The sequence below is a fragment of the Leguminivora glycinivorella genome, chromosome 16 (genome assembly GCF_023078275.1).
Source record: "Leguminivora glycinivorella isolate SPB_JAAS2020 chromosome 16, LegGlyc_1.1, whole genome shotgun sequence".
NCBI lineage: Eukaryota > Metazoa > Arthropoda > Insecta > Lepidoptera > Tortricidae > Leguminivora > Leguminivora glycinivorella.
In genome coordinates, this window is record NC_062986.1 from 16,555,744 (window position 1) to 16,568,058 (window position 12,315).

At 38.4% G+C, this 12,315-nt stretch overlaps 1 protein-coding gene across 1 annotated transcript in view; it reads right to left on the minus strand.

The window, feature by feature from the left end:
• Positions 1-12,315, minus strand: part of LOC125234411 (transient receptor potential cation channel trpm) — a 448,945-nt gene that overhangs the window by 258,929 nt on the left and 177,701 nt on the right.

The following is a 12,315-nucleotide window of genomic DNA, read 5'->3' on the forward strand; positions in this document are numbered from 1 at the left end:
GCGAAAAACATATTTTCCCCTCACTAGCTGGGAAACACGTGTTTTGTCCTTTAATACCAGCGGGTAAAAACGCATTTTATCCACTAGTGGGTAAAGTAATTTGACCTTGAATATAGTCAAATTAACTGCTTTAAAATTGATAAAAGTAGGTGAATCTAGTAATAAAGATGATTTACCACCTGTGGAACTACTGGAAGCAGTGATAAAACGCATTTTTTGCGTTGTAATTTCCTCGCTATAATAAGGGGAAAAGTTTTGTGTTACACTCTGGTGCAAATGTAACTTCTCGTGTGTTAAAAAACTCGCAAGTTCAGGATTCTATTCTCGAACCACTCGCTTCGCTCGTGGTTCAACTATAGAATCCTTTCACTTGCTCGTTTTTCAATTCCACATTCGGCGTTCAAATACAACTTTGCCCCCTTGTATAACAAATAACTATTGCATATTGCATGATAATACTTAACCAAGACATGTGTATATCAGCCTCATATTGAGCTATTGCAATATACGAGCATCATTGTCATGTTTGTGTACTATCCAGTGCATGGCGAATTTATCAATGATTTCATTCATAATATCTCCATGCACTTTTGCAGCTAATAGTACATGCGAACGACTAGCGAGTCATGTCGTCACGCACGCACATGACACAACGACTACTGTGCATACTCTCTCAATGAGCTAAAATTGTAAGAGGAAATGTGATAAAAAGGTACATAACAGAAAATAACAGCCAAATAACACTAGACTGATTTATAATTTTGTATTCCTAACGGAAGGTAAGGTTGCCAAGGCTCAACGAGGTTGTGGAGTTAGAGTCGGCAACGTGCATGCTTGGGAGTTGGAAGCGTCTATAGACCAGGCGGATCGTATACCTGTTTGCCACCGATATGTTAACAAAAGGACGTTTTTGTGTATGGAAAGCCAAATATTTCAGCAGATTATGAAGTACTAAAACCAGAGCTGTCCTCCTTAATTGCACCCCAGAACATCGTGTTCCTAGAGATTCTCAAAATATGAGTCACAGAGGTTTTACCAATCCATCGCTGAGTATTCTACAACGTGATCAGAAAAAGAGTCGTAACGGAGCCGCAATGTATCAAGCGTTGTTCAGAAGTGTTGGTTTTGTGAAAGTAACTTGGTAGGAAAATGTGGTTAAGCTCTGTTGTTTTCTCATTAAAGTATTATTAGGGATGTGTTCTGGCCACGTTTCTGATTAAGCGTTGATTTGGTTTTCGATTTTTCTTTAAAATTGGAGAAGTTTTTTTAGGGTTCCGTAGTCAACTAGGAACCCTTATAGTTTCGCCATGTCTGTCTGTCTGTCCGTCCGTCCGTCCGTCCGTCCGTCCGTCCGTCCGTCCGTCCGCGGATAATCTCAGTAACCGTAAGCACTACAAAGCTGAAATTTGGTACCAATATGCATATCAATCACGCCAACAAAGTGCAAAAATAAAAAATAGAAAAAAGTGTTTTATTAGGGTACCCCCCATACATGTAAAGTGGGGGCTGATATTTTTTTTCATTCCAACCCCAACGTGTGATATATTGTTGGATAGGTATTTAAAAATGAATAAGGGTTTACTAACATCGTTTTTTGATAATATTTTCATTTTCGGAAATAATCGCTCCTAAAGGAAAAAAAAAGTGCGTCCCCCCCCTCTAACTTTTGAACCATTTGTTTAAAAAATATGAAAAAAATCACAAAAGTAGAACTTTATAAAGACTTTCTAGGAAAATTGTTTTGAACTTGATAGGTTTAGTAGTTTTTGAGAAAAATAAGGAAAACTACGGAACCCTACACTGAGCGTGGCCCGACACGCTCTTGGCCGGTTTTTTATATCTTACTGCAAATTCGTAGCCATAGCATAAAACACACGTAGCTTAAGGAATATGTATATTACTTATAAAGTATCATTGATATAAAAAAATACAATTTCCAAAAAATAGACTAACGTCAGTAGGTATTGGGAATTGGAATGCTTCAATTTCTTTTTCACCACACCAACTCATAAAGGCGTTCTTTGCTATTTGAAACCTGATGTTATTTAGCTTTTTTGGTTAATTGTTACCAATCTTGAGTATCACACCTTTTTTTGCGCCACAATGAAAAAGGCCGTTTTTGGAAATTTTTGGATTGGCTCTAGAATCTTTAAAAAGCAGAATATCAAGAAAATCAAAACGGTCCGACACAGATAAAAATAATAACAATCTGTGTTGAAAAAATCATTGCTCTATCTTCAAAAACCAGGGAGGAAATAGTCGAGAGCGTTTGTATGGAGAATTGACCCCTACCGTATCGTCTTAACTATTTGTTTTACAAGGGGGCAAAGTTGTTGTTCAACCGTGCCAATATTGATACCCGAACAAGCGAAAGATTCCAATATTGAACCGCGAGCGTGGCGAGGCACGAAGGTTAGACAATCTTTGCCACCGAGTGAAACACAAAAATTTTCACCACACCAAAACGAACAAAATACTGACTACAAAACATGAAGATATTTAAATCAAATCCAGCAATCTCTTCAATATCTATGATTCAAAATCATCATTCATAAGTAAATTCTACCAGCCAGCTTAAGACATAAAGTTAAAATTTGTATGAAATTACTTTGCACTCTTGTGGATAAAATGCAATTTTGCTATCTGTTTCCGAATAGCAAAGTAAGTGTTTACCAGTTGGTTTGGTGAAAAAGCATTTACAGCCGGACTAGCCGAAATGCCAATCGCTGACGCTAGACGCCGATCGTAACACAGTCTGGCTCTGTCGCACCAATAAGGAACAGCAATAGAGATAGATACGACACGATCATATTATTGTAAGCGTTAGTGCATTTGGCTATACGTAGCTTGGTACTTTTAGATACCTTGCTTGGTGCTGGTAACCCTACCATTTTAAAGATGTATTGTTAGCGTAGTTCGGAACGTCCCCGAGCTGACAGCTCGGCAGTGGGTGGACGAGAATTCAATATGGCGTAGCCCCGGATCGTAGCAGCGTCGGTCTAAGTGCTGTTATACATTTTACGTGGAAATAAATTAATAATTCAAGACTCAATGCGTTTTACTGTTAATAGTTCAGAAGTGGGATATCATATAAAAATACCTAAAAAGCGACATAAAAAACACAAAAGTTTGGACTTTAGCCAACTTCACTAAAGCCACTAAAAATCTGAACTTTCAGCGTTCTAAAATCCGCCACAAAGAAAGCCTACCAACTCTTAAACTTGAACGTTGTTGACACAGATCCCAACTTTTAGTGAAATGTCGCTTTCAAATCTCCAGTTACTAATAGGGCTGTCTTTTTTTTTAATTATAAATGGGATTACTCTTGACCACAGACTAGCCAGAGGCAAAGACGTGGCCTACGATGGAGTGAGCTCGCCCAGAAGATGCCTGTTCAATCTTGATTTGAGCTCGGAAATATAGCCGCCGGCAAGGAATTTTTATACATTCCTAAAAAAACGTTTTTATGTTTTATGTATTCGTGTTCGTTTAGTAAAAAATGTTTGTGTTTCAACCAGCGGCAAAGTTGAACCTTCGTGCCTTGAAACTCTCACAAGACTTAAGATTCCACTCTTTGAAAAGTTCGCTACGCTCGCGGTTCAATATTGGAATCTTTTGCTTGCTTGGGTATCAATATTCGCACGTGCGGTTAAACAATTTTTCCCCCTTGTGAAACAAATAAATTAACTATTCTATCATGTTAATCCAGAGACATATACTGCCTTATGTTTGCATGTTTATCTGACCGGTTTTGGGGCGGTCCCCTTTGGTCACAAACTATAAGGCTTTGTTTTGGGTTTTGGAAAGATCTAAGTACATTACGAATAGGTGATGAATCCCAATTATTATTTTTACAGTTGATACAGTAAACGTCCATAAAGAATGCATCGGTCTTTGGAAAGAGACAATTAACGTCACATAAGCAAGAATAAGTCAGCGCTCTACGAAGACTTTTAATTGTATTGTAAAACGATTTGTATTGTATTGTATTGTAAGACGAAAGACCGATGTGCATTCTTTGTGGCCGTTTACCGTACTAGCTATAATCTAACCACAAAATTAAAATTTTGAAAACCCCCGACTGCGACATAGTAGACCGATTTTCATGAAACATGGCTAAGAACACTCCCGACTAATTCAGCTTTCAAACAAAAAAACTAAATCGAAATCGGTTCATCTGTTCGGGAGCTACGATGCCACAGACAGACACACACACACAGACAGACAGACACGTCAAACTAATAACACCCCGTCGTGTTTGCGTCGGGGGTTAAAAGGGTTTTGTCCGAAAACTTTAATGAAATCTCAATACTCGCATCTTCGCAAGTATCGTCAAAGTTTCTCAGTGCAATACCGCACCCTGGAGGTGCAAGTTCGTAAGTTTCTGTAATATCGCCAGCTGCGGGCAGTCCCAGAGTTCGGTATTGTAATAAAAATATGTAAACCATAGTTAAACGGGGAAGTTTAAAAAGAACTCAATATCGAAGTTCTGTCTGCTTACACTATTTGAGTAAAGGATAATTTAACTTGTAAATAATAAAGAAATAATTTTACATAATTAAGCAATGGCCGATATTGAAATAGAACCGTTTTTCCCCCGAAGGGTAAAAAACGGATATTTAGGTTCCTGCCGAAGCTTGAACCACTAATGAGATTAACACCTTCATAACTCGGCCCTAATCGAGTGAATTCCTCGACTAGTAGCGCCATCTGGCGCGCCAGTCAAGTACTAGTGTCGCCCGGTTACCAGCGCTCGGCTGCTTTTTCCTCAGTACCTTTAGCCGGCAAGGCCCTTAAGGGTGGTTCAAGCTTCGGCAGGAACCTAAATATCCGTTTTTTACCCTTCGGGGGAAAAACGGTTCTATTTAGGTGTCCGTGCCTTCGCTTGAACCACTAATGAGACGTGTTTAAACCTCTGCCGGCGCTGGTTAGGGCGTACTGTGACTGATATACTTTATTTATACAGAAATGTCATAATAAGAAATAGGAAGGTATACAAAGGGATGTTTCAAAATTTAGCTACTAAGGTAGGCTGAGTTGAAACTGACAGCACAGCACAGTTATCCATTATGACTCTATGATGGTGGTGAATCACTTAATTTATATATAACATAAAACCGACAGGAAGCCAGTAGTTAATAGATCGGTATTACAATATTTACGGAAATAAAACCTGTTATTTCAATAACATTTTTGTGAGAAAATATCTGTAGCAACCCAAACTCTGAAGAGCTTCCCCTTCATCAATGGGTGTTACATCAACGTCGGCTAAATTTGTCTCGCGTTTCCCTTACAACAGTCCCTAGTCAGAACAAGATCATATACATGTTTTTTGTCTTATAAATTCACCAAGATACTAGTCTTCTTCTGCTTAAGATAACTATAATTATATCATGTAACTATAATACACAATTATATCATAGCACTGCCATGAGCATTATGACATAATGTTTAAATTTTTACTTTTCATGTAAATTGATTACTGTACCATAAGTAATGCGCCTATATGTATCTCCGAATATGCACATATTATTGTTAGTATACTGAGTAATAAGCAATATTGACATAGCTTAAACATTGTCTTACATAGCCCACTGCCAAATGTCAACATTTCCCATAGCATAATGTGTTATGAATTCTGTATATGAAATATACATTTGCCAAAACAATTGAAATGAACGCTTGAGTTGAAAGAAATTGCACGCTATCATATGTTAATTTGTAATGTATACCCACATCACGATAATGTATGCGTTACTGCTGGACTGGTAGCAAAACTGCAAATAAGATGATAATACATTTTTGGCTTCTGACTGAATTGACAATACCATGCCCATGGTTAGCTAAGGATCCATATAATAAAAGGTAAGCTCCCACTCAAAGTCTTTACGAGAACGGAAACTATGCAAATTTTTCCTATTAAATTAAAATGGGTCAACTGAGCAAAAAGCTTTGGGATACAAGCGATTGAAACGAATCAATGATCTAATGAGTCACACATACTTAGGCGAAGATCAAATGAAGGCAATTATTTCTAATTAAATTGACTTTGATACTTCCATGAATATACATGAATGTTAATGCGGGAATCCTCTCTACACTGTACGCGTCAACTTTATTTAGTCTTTTACTATGTCTAGCTAGTATGCTTTTTTCGTTATTTGAAATATTTAATTTATGTTTGAATAATTATGAATATGTGATGTGATGCATATATTTTAGGCTTATCATTTTTATGACTTATGTGCTGACTAGCCGAATTTATAAAGGCAAAATTGTACGATTCGTGAGCTAGTAATTCTAAAACATTACAACTTATGGCTCTTTAGTCCATTTCGATATTCTAATAAGAATGTAAGACGACAGATAACTCTTCAAATAAGGGTTAATGATGTACGATTACCCATTTATAATTAAAATTCAGTCATCAGCTTAAGATAGTAAATAGTTTTCTTTTCAGAACTTTCGTAATTTATCACCAAATTGCAAAGCAATATATTCTATATTGCTCTTTTGTGCGAATAATATAAATGTCTCACGTTCTTTATAAACTGATGTATACACATAAACATACGGGTTAATATTTACTGTATTCTTGCTTATTTCCCAAAATCCATATGTAGCGGGACTTCCCACAAACAAGATACAACTGTTATGTAGGGTAATATCTGATTCTACAATTATATCGAGATGACAATTATTTATTTATCGTATGGCATATAATTAGAATTTTCTTAAAAGTCGTACGTGCGCACGGCTGTAGCATGTAGCGCCACGGACGATGACAATGGTATTTACACTTGCCTGTCATCCGAGACCAATAGGTCAAAATATAGTAGCTATAAGTACTGCGTACCTTAAGCGCTGAGCTTTTATTTTTCATTAAGGTTTCAATACCTTACTTCTGATAAATATAGTTCATCAATATCTATTTAAACGGCAATAATTTTAAGTTTTCTGTTACCACTAGAAACCCATTTTGCCTAGAATCTGCGCTCCTTTTTATGAGTGTCCTAACAAATTCTTGCATGTCAGGTATATTAGGAGCCCGAAGTCTTCTAAATTAAGTCATAAGCACAGTAATGTTATAAAGATCATATTTCTAGTTCCTTACACTAAATTCAATTGGGACTGGGACTCGTCCTCTGACCTTACGAACCGTTTTTGAATAAGTTGTGGCGTCTACTCTGTTACTGACAAATAGTCGCGCCGCAAAATTCTAATAAATGGCCCTTAGTAAGCAACTGCGGAAATGTGTATCGATCCTACAACGCGCTAATGTAGTTCCAAAAGTTAATTGTAAATATACAAATTCTGTTAATCTCTCTAGACCCCAGAAACCTATTCAGAAAACATTTGTCAAATGAAATAAACGGGAACTTTCTGTTAGTAATACCGTAGTAGCGGGCGATAATTTTAGGATGCGGCGCCTCTTTATTTGTAAGAGGAAACTGTGTTCTAAAATCGAAAGAGATTCATCCTTCAATTTCCGTTTAATTTATTATTTCAGAAACAGGCCTCCACATTCAGTGACTACCTTTCAACATTTTATCCATAAGAGTGCCTTAGTAAATTGTGAAAATCGGAAAATCTTCTCTCGGAAAATGTATTGCCCTATTGGTTTTAATGAGCTTAAAGTGTTTTCGATATATCATACTCATACAACAAATAAGCACTTTGAATACAATTTACCTACACGGTTTCTTGCTTTGTTTTGTGTAGTTGTTTAAGTTTAGGACCAACTTCATTTACTTCGGTCAAGGGATGTAAGCCATAGTTATTCGCTGTAAATAGTTTGAGAATATTGTTCGGTTGTCTCTTTAATCTAATTCGTTAGTTATTTATAGAAACATATGATTCGTAACATTACGCCATCGAAATGGGCAACCGACAAATCCTTTTACGACGAGAGTCCATCCTGAGTAACAATGCAACAAGGTATACTAAAATGCTATTGTACTAAATAACATATCCTTTAAGTCATTTTGCCAAACTATCCACCAAATATCGTATATATTTGGGAGTCAGATTTCCGGTACGAGTTTGTTGTCTTTGTAATTAACTTCTTCAAGGATTGTCTGTAACCTTGGTCTAGCTAACGTTAGTAATAATGCATGATTGAGTATTCTAACCGTTGGTCGATTAACGGCAGTTTGAGGTCAATTTGTAGTACATATATGTATATATCGTACTTAGAAAACTTTCCGAGCTGTACCTTTTTATTTCTAAATGAATTGGTTCAGAAGTCTCTACTGGGTCGATTGTTACAGAAGTAATACTTTTGTCAGTTCGGTATACTGAACAACATATACTGGAACATTATCCGCCATTAGTCCGACTGGATGTTTCAGCCGGACAGCTATAAGTTTACTGAAATACAGACGAATATCCAGGTTTCACAGAGTAATAAGCCTAGTACAAGAATTTTCCTTTGCGGTAAGTTATTTTGTAGCTAATAGTCAACATTTGCTAAGTACCTGAGTGGTTCTTCTGCATTTCTAAAGTCCGTATCAAGACCCAAGACCATGCGTCAATTATTGACGCCCGTGAGTTGATGAGACTAGAGCTCTAATCATTCATTTAAAAGAATCTGCACTCTAGAAATAGCGTAAAACAGTGGCATAAATCAATGGATTTTCTTTATCCCATTGGTATCTTCGCCGCCCCCTATCCCTTTCTGATTGGGCAAGAAGGGCTTTGTAATATGAAGTGGTTTTTTTTTTTTTTTTTTTTTTTTTTTTATTCTGTTTAGCATCACTATTATGTATATTTCTTAATTCGCTTAGTATCTGGCAACAAAGTGCTAGTTAATTGCTACCGAAGCTCCACCCACACGTTTTTAGATGTGGAAGTGGATTTTCACAACGTCAAACCTTCTAATAAACCTCTATCATGACGAGCATTCTAAAAGTTGACACGACAAATTAGGTTGGCAATAACGGCGTTGCTTTACAGTAATTGGATCACACGTTCGTCATCATTATGGCCGTTCAGATATTCACGAGTGAGATAAATTTGGACATTCCTCACAATCAGTCATCTGTTGGTCAGGTGACCACGCTGATTATGTATTAGCTAATTAGGCAATTGAGACGACGCCGATGTCGTTCACTTTACCTGTCTAAAACGACCCCACTTATGGGAACCCATCACGTGATGATTTTTGTCTAATAAGACAATGACTAAACTGTGTAATTGTGTATGTCTCAGGTTAACACGTACGCTGTGGTTCTGATTCGAAAGACCTTCTACGAAGTATATATGTTTAGAAATACCTTATACAAAGTATGTTTAGTTAAGAGTTGTGCTAATTACCGCAAAGTAGATGTTAAAGCGACATAATCTCATTGAGATTCGAGTACAAATACAACATTTTGCCTCGTGACCATAACGCTCGTCTCATGACACGAAAGGTGAATTAGTGCATAGCATGTAATAACCCAATGGGTTCTCACGGGATGTCGTAAATCATCGCATAGGGCAACGAAATCCAAAATTCCAAGTCGCTGCAAAGTTTAATCTTTTACGGAGCGACGCTTGTCAATTTATACGACAGTGTACTTTTTCGCATAGCACAACTTTACTCATGTTGTCTCTAATGACGAATCATGTCTGCACAATGAATGATCTCCTTTGTCATATCACGAGGCGATGCCCTATCGGATCGTGGGCCCTATCTTTTCATAGGCCAGGTTATCTAATGGGACCTCATCTGTCGTTTCAAAACATCTCTTGTGTCCTGTCACTTCACGAGGCGAAGCTATGACTTTTCAAGGGACGAACCTATGTCGTCTCACGGGACGTCGCTCTGTCTCGTCTTACGTGAGCGTGGCATTTGTCCCTTATATTCTTTATGACGGTGCATAGGATTACACTGCGTCCCATCGCTGTCAATTTTCTTCATCGTCTCCATGCCACCACACAGGAACAACCCTGTCGTCTCGCGGGACAATGCAATGTCGTCTCATTGGACGACGCCTGTCGTATCACAGTACGACGCCATGTCGTCTAACGGGACGACATCTGTCGTCTCACGGGACTACGCCATGTCATCTCACTGGACGACGTCATGTCGTCTCACGGGACGACGCCTGTCGTCTCACGGGACGACGTCTTTCGTCTCACGGGACGACGTCTGTTGTCTCACGGGACGACATCTGTCGTCTCACAGGACGACGTCTGTCGTCTCACAGGACAACGTCTATCGTCTTACGGGACGACATCTTTCGTCTCACGGGACGACGTCTGTCGTCTCACAGGACGACGTCTGTCGTCTCACGGGACGACGTCTGTCGTCTCACAGGACGACGTATGTCGTCTCACGGGACGACGCCATGGCAGTCTCACGTGAGTGAGGCATATGTATCCGCGTATTTATGACGGTGCCTACAGGAGGTCACTGCGTCTCGTCGCTGGGCCAATGGCACCGAGCGGAATATCACGAAGTTAGAAGTAATCAAAATCTTTTCGATGCTTTAAATTTCTCGAACTTTTTAATACTTGCTTTTGTAAACGTGTTGCTCGGCCGAGTTACAAAAGCGTACTGAGGAAAAAGCAGCCGAGCGCTGGTAACCGGGCGACACTAGTACTTGACTGGCGCGCCAGATGGCGCTACTAGTCGAGGAATTCACTCGATTAGGGCCGAGTTATGAAGGTGTTAATCTCATTAGTGGTTCAAGCGAAGGCACGGACACCTAAATAAAAAGATTTAAGATGTGTGCAATTCCTGTCACCCGTATTTCAAAAATGGCATATTGCCTTTATCCACTTATAGAAGTAGAGTGAAATGTGCGTAAGATACTCCTGCTATAAGTGCCACGCCACACATACATGCCACGTACATGCCACGGGCAAGGGCAACATCCGCTTGGTGTACCCCATATATTTCATTAATAATATTACACGTTCATCAATTATTTAACAGCAATCAAATTAATATTAATACAATTTCAGTCTAATTACAATTTGGAATATTAAATTGAAAGATTTCATTAATTCATCAAGTACTATGTCATTCAGAGAGGCCTTTTATCATAGTGCCTCTCTTAAACAATCCGCTTTTCTTGGGTCCTGAAGATTGCGAAACTTAATTAATCACGGTAAAGATACTAACACAGAATGTACAATAGTACAAGTACAGAAGGCCCACTGCTTTGATGTTCACGAAATGCCGCCTTTTTAAATGCCTACAAAATTCTTAATTTCTTACAAAGAAACGAGCCGCACGTGCGCAGCGTCCGACGCTAGGGTTGCCTATGGAATATGGATTAAAACGAGTTAATACTCAGATAAAATGTTATACATACTATTATATTCAAGTCTTTGGTACTTTTTAGGTATATATACAGAATTTATATATTTTTGTTTAAGTTCCAACATTACTTAAGCCTTATTGAACTTCTCCGTGGGACTATGTCCTACGGTATTAATTTTATTCATGATGTCTATTTAACTAATCATTATTAGACATTCCACACGCGAACATCGCATATGATATGAACCTTTAATATAACCTTATAACCACAAAATAAAAATTTTGAAAAACCCCCGACCGCGACATAGTGGACCGATTTTCATGAAACATGGCTAAGAACACTCCCGACTAACACAGCTTTCAAATAAAAAAAACTAAATCGAAATCGGTTCATCCGTTCGGGAGCTACGATGCCACTGACAGACACACACACAGACAGACAAACAGACAGACAGACAGACAGACAGACAGACAGACAGACAGATAGACAGACACGTCAAACTTATAACACCCCGTCGTTTTTGCGTCGGGGGTTAAAAACTCGCGACGTAAATTAATCATAGAAAGTGCGAACGTGCGTTCAGTGAGAACGCGCGCCACCCCTGATTAGCGCGGCGATAGAATCGCGGAGTGAGCCGCCCCTGATACTAACTAGTCTTTCGCGTATCGCTTCATTACATCCCGAAACTTAATCGAAATACTTTAAGTTGTATCCGTCTCACATCTCAAGGGAAAGCTTTAGATAACATGTACATTGTTGACGAGATATTTGTAACATTAATCAGTAGGTTCTTACTTTGTTTGTTGTTACTGGTACGAGTTAATAAACCCCTCATATGCTTAGGAGAGCTTTCGTGTTAAAAATAGTGAAATCGCAACCGAGCGCTCGATCATACCGTGTGTGGTATCAAATTAAAGGGCTTTGCGAGTAGTTTATAATATCACATTATAGGACTTTTTCTACTTGGTCTAACAAAATATGAGAAAATGTCCAAAAGTGGTAATAATTGTACCGGTGAAGGCTCGTTTTCAAAAAATTGGCAAAAATAAATAATAGCAAT